The 10,383-nt window shown below is 38.4% G+C and overlaps 1 pseudogene; it reads right to left on the bottom strand.

The window, feature by feature from the left end:
- Window positions 1–3,538: 3,538 nt before the first annotated feature.
- On the bottom strand, window positions 3,539–9,639 carry LOC138172165 (PC-esterase domain-containing protein 1A pseudogene; annotated as a pseudogene).
- Window positions 9,640–10,383: the final 744 nt, after the last annotated feature.

Here is a 10,383-nt window from a genome sequence, read left to right as displayed (position 1 = left end):
TGCCTCTTTTTATTTTTATATTTTTTGAATATTTATTTAGTATTTTATTTCCCCCCAGTTACATGCAGAAACATTTTTAACATTTGTTTTTAAAACTTTGAGGTCCATATTCTCTCCCCTCCTCCCTCCCCAAACCCCTTCCCTCTTGAGAAGGCAAGCAATTAGATATAGGTTATAGAGGTATAGTTATGCAAAACATTTCCATAATAGTCATGTTGTGAAAGAAAACATAGGCACAAAAAAATACCTCAAGAAATATAAATACAGTAAAAAAAAAAAAAAGACAATCTGTATTCAGACACCTTCAGATATTTCTCTGGGGATGGACAGCATTTTTCATAATAAGTCTTTCAGAGCTATCTTAGATAACTGTACTGCTGAGAACAGCTAAGTCATTCACAGCTGATCACCTTACAATACTGCTGTTACTTTGTACACAGTACACTTCACTTTGCATCAGCCCGTAAAAGTCTTCCCAGGCTTTTCTGAGAGCATCCTGCTCATCATTTCTCTTCTTTCTTTTTTTGAAGTTTTACATAGTTTATGCCCTGGTGAAAATTTATCTTCATGGATAAACTTTTATTGCCTTTTATTCCTTCTTTTTGCCAGCACCAACATTTGCCTTTGCAGTACCCTCCTGACTCTCTTCATTCTGCTCCTTTCACTGCTTTCTTGATGTCTTTTTCTTCTCATACAGGCCTTGCCTTCCTTGCAAGTCTATGCTTTGGTTCATTTTTTTTTTTTTGCATAGTCAAGGGGATCATAAATCACGCCAAAGCCTGTTGTTTTGTCACCACCAAAATGGGTTCTGAATCCAAAGACAAAAATGACGTTTGGATTTGTCTTGTACATCTCGGCCAGTGGACTTTCCAGGATGAGGGACTTCTATTTGTTTAAGCTGAAGAAGTTCTGTTTGTCATGAACTTCCTGGTTCTGATGGTTACAGTGTCATTCATGGTGGCAGCCAGCTCCTTGAGCAGCAGGAGAGGGAAAAGCCTTCATTTCTTATAGTACAATAGTGTTCCACCATAATCACATACCACACCTTGTTCAGCCATTCCCTAATTGATGAGTACTCCCTCAATTTCTAATTCTTTGTACCCAGAAAAGAGCTGCTTATAAATATTTTTGGACTTTTCCTTTTTTTCTTCCTCTCTCTTTTTGGATACAGCCCTAGCAGTGGTATTGCTAAGTCAAAGGGTATGCATGGTTTTATGGCCCTTTGGGCATAATTCCAAATTGCCTTACAGAATGGTTGAATCAGTTCACAACTCGACCAACTGTGCATTAATGTCTCATTTTCCCCACATCCCCTCCAACATTTACCATTTACCTTTCCTGTCTTATTAGCCAATCTAATAGGCATGAGGCAGTACCTCAGAATTGTTTTAATTTGCATCTGTCAAATCAATAGTGAATCAGAGAATTTTTTTTCACGTGGCTCTAGAAAGCTTTGTTTACTTCATCTGAAAACTGAGCTGCTACTTGGGATTGTTGCAGGCTGCATGTGGCCTACCAGCTGCATATTTGACAACTCTGGTCTAGAAAGCCCTCTACAAAAATAAGTTGCAGAGAAAAGGTTCTGACCTGCTTTAGGAGAGAGAGTTTCCCATGCTAATGCATGTGCGTGTTTAATGCTTATCCCCATAAGCACTCTATAGTTATGCTATCATCTGATCCTGACTACAGGTCCTCATTTTACAGATGATTAAACGGAATCTGACAGAATCCAAGTAATTCCCAGGGTCGTACAGATCGTTAAAATATGAGTTAGGCTTTAAGCCCATCCCTTCTTTGTTCCATACCCAGCAGTCTAGCCTTTAAATCACACTGTCTCTTACATGAAGAGAGAGAGCTCAGGAATGTGTTCCTAAAGTCAGGTCCTGTTGTTGCTGGGTGGGGCTGGGAGAGAAAGCTCCATACCCTTTGTGCTTCAGAATCATGGGCAATTGCAGCCGTGTCTGGCTCACTGACCTACATAAGGAGTGAGCTGCCTGCACAGAATTTGCTGTTTACCTTGGCTACATCATGGGACTCTGTGAAATTATCCCCTCTTTATTCACCTGTCTCACTGCTTCCTGACCACTTGGCATCACTTATCCTCTAGAATTTTCAGCTCTGTATAAATCTTGTTTATTAAAAGAAAAAAAAGCTGTACTTTTATAAGATGTTTTGCCTCCAGAAAAATATGTTGATTTTTGTTGCATACTAAACAAGTGTTTGCAATAAAGGAGAGGACTACTGTTGGAAGGAAATCTGTGATCAATTACCTTAAACTGAACAATCGGGTTGTCAAGTCCCCTCACTGCTGTCCCCAAGGAGGGGTTCATTTACATAGCCCTCTAAGGTTTACAAAGTGTTTTATACATATTATTTGATTTGGGCCTTAAAATTTACAACCTAATGGAAGCCATTCTACAGATATTATTATTCCTATCTAAAGGATTAAGGAAACTGAGACTTAGGGAGCTTATGAGTCTTACCCATGGATCAGAAGAATTTTGATTTAAACCCATCTCTCACCTCACCCCATAAGAGGTCAGGTGTCTCTCAAAGGCAAGACCCACCATGTGAAACACATAAATTAGAAGATTAGAGGGAGATGCTACAGGTGAGATTGGAGGATGCTGAATGTTAATAAAGTGCTGACAATCATGATGACGAATCTTCTATGTGAAATACATGCTACCAGTTACAGTCTAGCACAAATCTTTCAAACACAAAAATGGATCATCATGAGCTCAGGGTTTCTATCCTCATCCAAATAACCAGACCACTGGCTTGTAATGCATGCACACACACAGTATCATACTGCAATAAAATCCAAAATGTTCTTGGAGCAGCTTAACGCCAACAACCACACTTCAGATATATGTCTCACCCACTGTTTATTCGCCTCCTGCTCTGTATATAATAATCAGGAGACATCCTCAAGTGTTTTGCATTCATTACTTCAACTAATCTTCACAGAATCCCTCTTAGGTTATCACAAGTAGATGAGGAAACTGAATTTCACAGAGAGTAAGAGTAAAGTCCTACCCCGCAGCACTAATCAATGGTGGAGTTGGGTCCCATCCTAGATCTTTCGACTTCAACACGCTGCTGAAGACAAGCAGGGCTTACTTCATGATCTTGCTTGTTTTTGTCCATACATCAAGTTCTGTTTGCCATCAATTATATGAAACATGAAGTTGATGCTCATGAAAGAAGACAAAATTATTTCATATCACCAATACCCAGGAGGAGAATAAATTTGATAGTACTAAAGCTAATTTTCATAGCCAATTTCTAAAGGTGCTTAAAGTTAAGTCAGAGAAATGAACTAGTCATAATTTTATTGAACACCAATGAATTTGAGCACTTAATTTTAAAAGTTTGCATTCTTATTCAAATAGTCTTTCATGAAAAATCCATATGAAATGAGATTAAAGTCAGTGTTAAAATGAGTGATTTTTTTTCTTTTATCCATCATCACCAATATTCCCCTATAATTCTTCCTTTCCATCATATTAATTGCAATAATTCAGTCAGGCAGTCATTATGTTTTTTGAAAGAGGTTTCCATAAATTTATTCTAATTGTCATCTAAAGTTAGATATTAGTTTTTTTTAAGAGAGGCCAATGTTTCACATTTTTATTAAACAAAAAAACAAAAAACAACCTTCTCCTTCCTGAAGGTGAAATCGCTAGGACCCAAAATAAATCCATTACATAATTTACTGCAATGTAATTGACACTGTTGGTTTCTTAAAGTTACTGAACCAAGACATACTACATAGTTTTAAGAAGTTTAGGGACTAAATCAGACACTTTATATTAAAGTCAACTGGAATTTTGAGATAATACTCTAATTCAAAATGTCATCAATAAGGTCACAGAATATTTTTAATATGAAGAAAAATAAAACAAGCATTTTCTTTTTTCTTATTTTCCTTTAGGTTCTTCTGCCCCAGCAGGAGGGCATATCCTTGGTAAACAAACAAACAAACAAAAACCAGATATACTTGTGAAAATCAATCCATCTGCTTATGTCCACAGGAAGGGCAATCTGGCCATAAGTATGATGTCAGTACGTCCAGTCACATCCTTGCGCAGGAAGGAGGTCCTTCATTGCTTCTGGCCAGGTCTGGACCAATGTCTACTAAGGCCTCCCTCTCTTGGGCGTCTATAGGGGTTGTTAGGCACATGGCGATGGACACGCTGCATTACCAAATTGTGGCGCTGTCCGTAGTGAGGAGGAGATTGAGCAAGAGCCTGGGGAGCAGGTGGGGAATCCAGCACAGCAGGAGGTGGTAAGGGATCTCTGGAGGCTGTATGGTTAAGGGGGAAGCAGCCAGGCAGGGCAGGATTGTCTGAGAAGCAGCAGCTGTCGTGAGGCAGAACTTGAGGTGAAGGGAAGGGTAAGGGTGCAGGGAAGGGCAGGACCTGGGATGGAGGCAGGACCTGGGACTGGAGCTGCCTATCCAGCCAGGGCAGAGGACAAGCAGTCTCTTGGGCTACTGCCTCCATGGAAAGAGACCTCCTAGTCCTCTGAGATGAACATCTCCAGGATGCAGGCTCCCTGGCCCCTTGGACTGGCTGCTCCAAGACGGACCACTCCTGGGCTGCAAGTGCTGGCTGATGCCCCAAATGAGGTTCTTCAACTGCCTGGGCTAGGTATCTCCAGGGTGGCACAGTCCCCTCAGAGGGCTGGTCTGGATGCCAGGATGAAGCCCCCTGGGACCTTTGGCCTGGATAGTCTATGGATGATTGCTCCTCACTCCATTCCCCAGGAGGGATGCTCCTGCGGGGAGCCTCGACCCCCCAGGCCTCAGCCACATGGGCCAGCAGCAGCTGTGAGAGGTGGCGGTGGGCATGTTGGTCCCAGTGGATGCCATCCAAACGCCGATGCTGAACTGCATGTCGGAAGTGGAAATGCAGGTCGAGCACATCAAAGCGGTGCCCGTCTGCCAGCATCGAACAGTAGAAATTGGCTTCCAACACATCTGTGCGCAGAGAGTCTGATGCTGGCTGCAGCTTGGGCAGCAGAAAGCCTCCTGTAAGTCGATCACCCAGTGGCATGGCCAGGGTCCAGACCAGAAGGCAGGAGGCAGGCAGCACTTGTTCCATCCTTTCAAATAAACATTCCAGGTTTTCCTGGTAACTTCTAATGGCATCACCACCATACCTGGAGAGGTCCCAGAGGCAGGAGTTTATGATGACGAGGTCAGGAGGTGGCCCATGCTCTAACTCAGTCAGGACATCCTCCATATAAGCTGAGTAGACTCGAGTGAGAAAATAGAATCGTAGGAGGTGGTGGCCTGAACTGGACAGGAACTGGCGGACCTCCCGATAATGAGTCCCATTGTGTAGCCCACCCAGCTGTCCCCCTGCCACCAGATGGTCGTGCTCGAAGCTCAGCTCTCCCTTGACTCTGAGCTGGGCTTCTGTCAGGAGGGAGTCTTTCTGCAACAGAAGTACCAGGTCTTTGTACACGGCCCTCTGGATAGAGTCTCCCAGAACAACCACAAACTTGTTGTGCAGCAGCTGCCGGACCTCTGACGACAAGAAATAAACCATGGTACCTGGCTGCCAGATGACCAGGCTAGCAGGGGCTGGGGGCACCTGGCTGAGCTCGGCTGGCCTGAAGGTCAAATAGGCTTCTCAGATCAACTTGAAGCTCCAGTTTCACTCAGTCCATAGCCCTCGGAAGAGTCCGTCCCCCATGTGCTTGGGATGCCCCAGCCCGTTGTTCACCCCCACTTAGCCAGCCAAAGAGAGGGGAGATCCAGAAGGACAGCCTGGAGGTGGAGGAGATGAAGGAAGCTGTCTAAACAAGCATTTTCTAAAACACTGATTTTATTAGCATATTGAACTTTCCCCTCCATTTTTAACTGTAAGCAACACTCAAACCCAGTGAAAAGCATTATTTCCCTTTCTGATACTGATAACATACTTATTAAAATAGGCAGTAATTTGAATATCTTATTCTTTCAATCTTTAAATTTAATTTACCTTTTTTTAACCCCTAGACCAGCTCCACTGCAACGCTTGTTCCCATGGCATCATTTTTTTTCCAGAGACACCCAGGCTAGAAACTCCACCATCTTTATGTCTCCCCCTCCTTTACCTTCTACACTGAATCAGTCACCAAGGACTGCCCTAGTAGAACAACACATCTCTTACAGCTTCTTTTATCGGCTTCTTCTTCCTCTAGCACCCTCAGATCCTAATTACCCATTACCTGGAGCCTTGTAAGGACTTCCAATCTCCTTGGCTCTAGTCTCTCACTCCAGTATTCCATGTCTCAGTAACCTTAAAGGATTTCTCATTACAAATGAAATCAGTGAGTATTTTATCTGAAATATGAGGCCCTGTGCATATTGTCCACCACTGGTTTTGTTTTTTTTTTTTGCAATTACACTATTTCCTTGCTTATAGCTGACATGCCAGCAGTTACACTGGACTTCTCACTGGTCCAAAAACATGCTCTGAACTTTTCTGTCCTAACTTTTGGCCAGCACATTTCCTCTCCCTGGAACGGTCTCCTTACTCTCTCTCTCTCTCTCTCTCTCTCTCTCTCTCTCTGCCTCTGAGGAACTTAATCATATATAAAGGCAATATTCAAATGTTAATTTCCCAATGAAATATTCCTTTTTTATCTTAAGTAAAAGTCTATTCTTTAAACCCCCATAGTGTAGGTATAAGGAAGTAAATAGTAAATGGTATTTATAAAATTCTTAGCAGTCTATTAAATTGAGTAAGTATTCCACAAAGATCTAATTAATGAACAACTAAGCTTTAAACAAACTTCATTTTCAGATGGCCAAACTGGAACGACAAAATTATGCAACATGTGGATCCAAGAAAAAACTGATTAAGAATATGGCTTCTACCACTGGATAAGGTTTTTATATTTAAAAAAAAATGAAGTCAGGTCCTGACTTTGAATCCTACCTTAAAAATTACTAGATGCATGATTCTGGATAAGGAACTTAACCATAGCCTCAGATCCTTCACCTGTAAAATAATGAAAACAATGTCACCAACATGTTTCAAGGATAAAGGAAATTTTAGGTAGATAGACATATAGACAGATTAGATACATAATGGTAAATGTAAATATACAGATATCTTTTCATAAAGTTCTATAAAACATGTGTCTTTATTTATGTTAATATGCTAATACAAACTGATTTTGCTAATACAAAATTTTACATATAGAAATACACCTAAACATGTATATATGTATTTGTATAGACACATGTGTTTATATATATGCATATATATGCACACACATCTGTATACACATATAGTTTAATATACTATATAATAGATTTAATATATTATTAGAAATATACATGTGTATATGTAGAACTAAGGCTTTTGGAATACTCTGTATACACACATTAACATGCACACATGCATATAAACTTATACATACATGTATACATATATACACACATGCATCTCTTACCTCACAGTTTAAACTGCTATGTAAATATTAGTTATAAGTATTATTTAAGTATATCTCTCTTTATATATAGAAATACACATAAATACGTGTATATGTATTCATGTAGACACATGTGTGTATTTATATATATACACAATTGTTTTAATATATACTATATAAATCTACATATGTGTATATATGTATGTGTATCTATACACATACACACATGACCTAAGGCTTTTGGAAAACCCTGTGTGTATATATATATACACACACATACATAATGCATATATAATTGTACATACATGTATACATATATACATGCATGTATCTCTTCACAAAGTTTTAAAACTGCTATGTAAATGCTGGCTATAATTATTATTTATGTAAGTATATTTCCGTACCACATTTTAAAAATTTTACTAATTGAAAAAGTCAAAGAGAGTAAAAAAATGGGATTTATACCAAAAAAATAGTATATTAAATGCCTGTGGAAATAGCATACTTATCAAGGACTCAGACAGACTCAGTGTCCTATGTTCCAGCTATGCAGTAACAGATGGCCAAATGAGGAACTTTGGAATTAATAACTTAGAAAATCTGAACTCCAAAATGTTTTTTTAATTATTAAGCAAATACATATTACTTGTATATGACTTAGTCATCACAGATGAGGATTTAATAAAAGTATTAATAAATTACCATACACTCAACTGAAGTCTCTCATGAACTATATGAACAAAATTACAGAACATTTTTTACACAAAAAGTCATATCTAAACAATTAGAAGAATATCAATGGCTCATGGCTGGGTCGAGTTAATATAATAACATGACAAAACTACCTAAATTAATTTCCTTATTCAATGCCATGCCAATCAAACTACCAAAAATATTTTTATGGAGCTAGAAAAAAATGACAAAATTCATCTTGAAGTATAAATGGTTAAGAATATCAAGTGAATTAGTGAAAAAAAAAAGTGCCTTAGCTGTACCAGAACTAAAACTACATTATAAAGCATCAATCATCAAAAGTACTTGGTACTGGTTAAGAAACAGAGGAATGAATCAGTGGAGTGTATTAGGCACACAACACATGGTAGCCAATCATTATAGTAATCTATTGCTAGATAAACCCAAAGACTCCAACTTCTGGGATGAGAACTCTTGACAGAATCTGCTGGGAAAACTGGAAAATAGTATAGCAGAAACTAGGCACAGAACATGTCATACTAAATATCAAGGTAAGTTCAAAGAGGGTACATGATTTAGACATAAAGGGTGATAACATAAGCAAATTAGGAGGGCAAGGAATAGTTTATCTGTAAGATCTATAAAGAAGGGAAGAATCTATGACCAAACAAGAGATAGATAAGATTAAGAAATGCAAAATGGATAATCTGATTGTGTTAAATTAAAAAGATTTGTACAAACAAAACCAACACAACCAAGATTACAAGGAAGGCAGAAAGATGGGAAGTAATTTTTACAGCAAGTGTTTCCAATAAAGGCCTCATTTCTCAAATATATAAAGAACTGAGTCAAATACATAAAAATATAAGTCAATTCTTAGTTGATAGCCAAAGGATATGAACTGGCAGTTTTCTGATGAAATTAAAGCTATCTAGAGTCTATAAAAATGTTATGAATAACTACTGATTAAAGAAATGCAAATTAAAACATCTCTGAGTTACTACCTCACACTTATCAGATTGCTAATATGACAGAAAATGATAAATATCAGAGACAATGTAGGAAAATTGAAAAACTAATGCATCGCTGGTGAAGTTGTGAGTTAATCTACCCATTCTGGAGAATGTCTTGGAATCATGTTCAAAGGGAAATCAAATCGTGTGTGTCTTTGATCCAGCAATACTACTACTAGGTTTGTATCCCAAAGAGATCACAACAAAAGGGAAAATGACCTACATGTACAAAAAACATGTATAGTAGCTCTTTCTGTGGTGGCGAAGAATGGGAAATTGAAGGGATGTTCATCAATTGGGAAATGGCTGAACAAGTTGTGGTATGTGAAGGTAATGAAATACTACTGTGGAATAAGAAAAAATGAGCAGGAGGATTTCAGGAAAATCTGGAAAGACTTACGTGAAGTGAGCTGAACCAGGAGAACACTGTCCACAATAACAGCAACCCAGTGTGATGATCAACTATGACTGACATAGTTCTTAGCAATACAGTGATCCAAGACAATTTCAATGGACTCATGATGGAAAATGCTATCCACATCCAGAGAAAGAACTGTGGAATCCAAATGCAGATCGAAACATATTATTTTCTCTTCTTGCTTTTTGCATACTGTGGTTTTTCCCATTTGTTTTGTTTCTTTTTCTTACAACATGACTAATGTGGAAATATATTAACATGTTTGCACATATATAATCTATATCAGATTGCTTGTTGGGGATGGAGGATGGGAAGTGGGAGGGAGAAAAACTTTGAAACTCAAAAATGTTATAAAAAGAATGTTGATAACTATCTTTAAATGTAATTGGAAAGATGCTATTTACCTAAATTAATTAACTAATTAATTAACTTATTTTAAAAATGAAGGAATGCTTTGGATCAAAAGATGCAAAAGAGATCAACTGAGAGGAAAGTAACTTCACAGAATGTCCTGATACAAGTTCAGAGAAAAGGATATCCTAGACACAAGATAACAAGAGCACCTGAGAAAAGAAGCAAGTGACTCAAGACAAAGAAGCTAGGAAGGAATCAATATCGAGGAGAATCAATGCCTCAGAACAGAAAATGGTAAATGTTACTCAAGAGCTCAATATCCTGGAAATTAAAATGGCCAAATAGAAAGTTGAAAGCTAAGTATTTCATACATTTCTGAGATTTGGGGAGTCAGATTTTTTATACACAATATTTACAGCAAAGATTTCTTTCCAACGTCTTTTGTTTCTTGCTATTTGGTTTACATTTTTC

The sequence above is a fragment of the Petaurus breviceps genome, unplaced genomic scaffold (assembly GCF_028583685.1).
Source record: "Petaurus breviceps papuanus isolate PSGF00001 unplaced genomic scaffold, PetGlider_PUasm1.0 490, whole genome shotgun sequence".
NCBI lineage: Eukaryota > Metazoa > Chordata > Mammalia > Diprotodontia > Petauridae > Petaurus > Petaurus breviceps.
The sequence above is the reverse complement of the archived record's forward strand: the minus strand, read 5'-3'. Positions and strand labels throughout refer to the sequence as shown.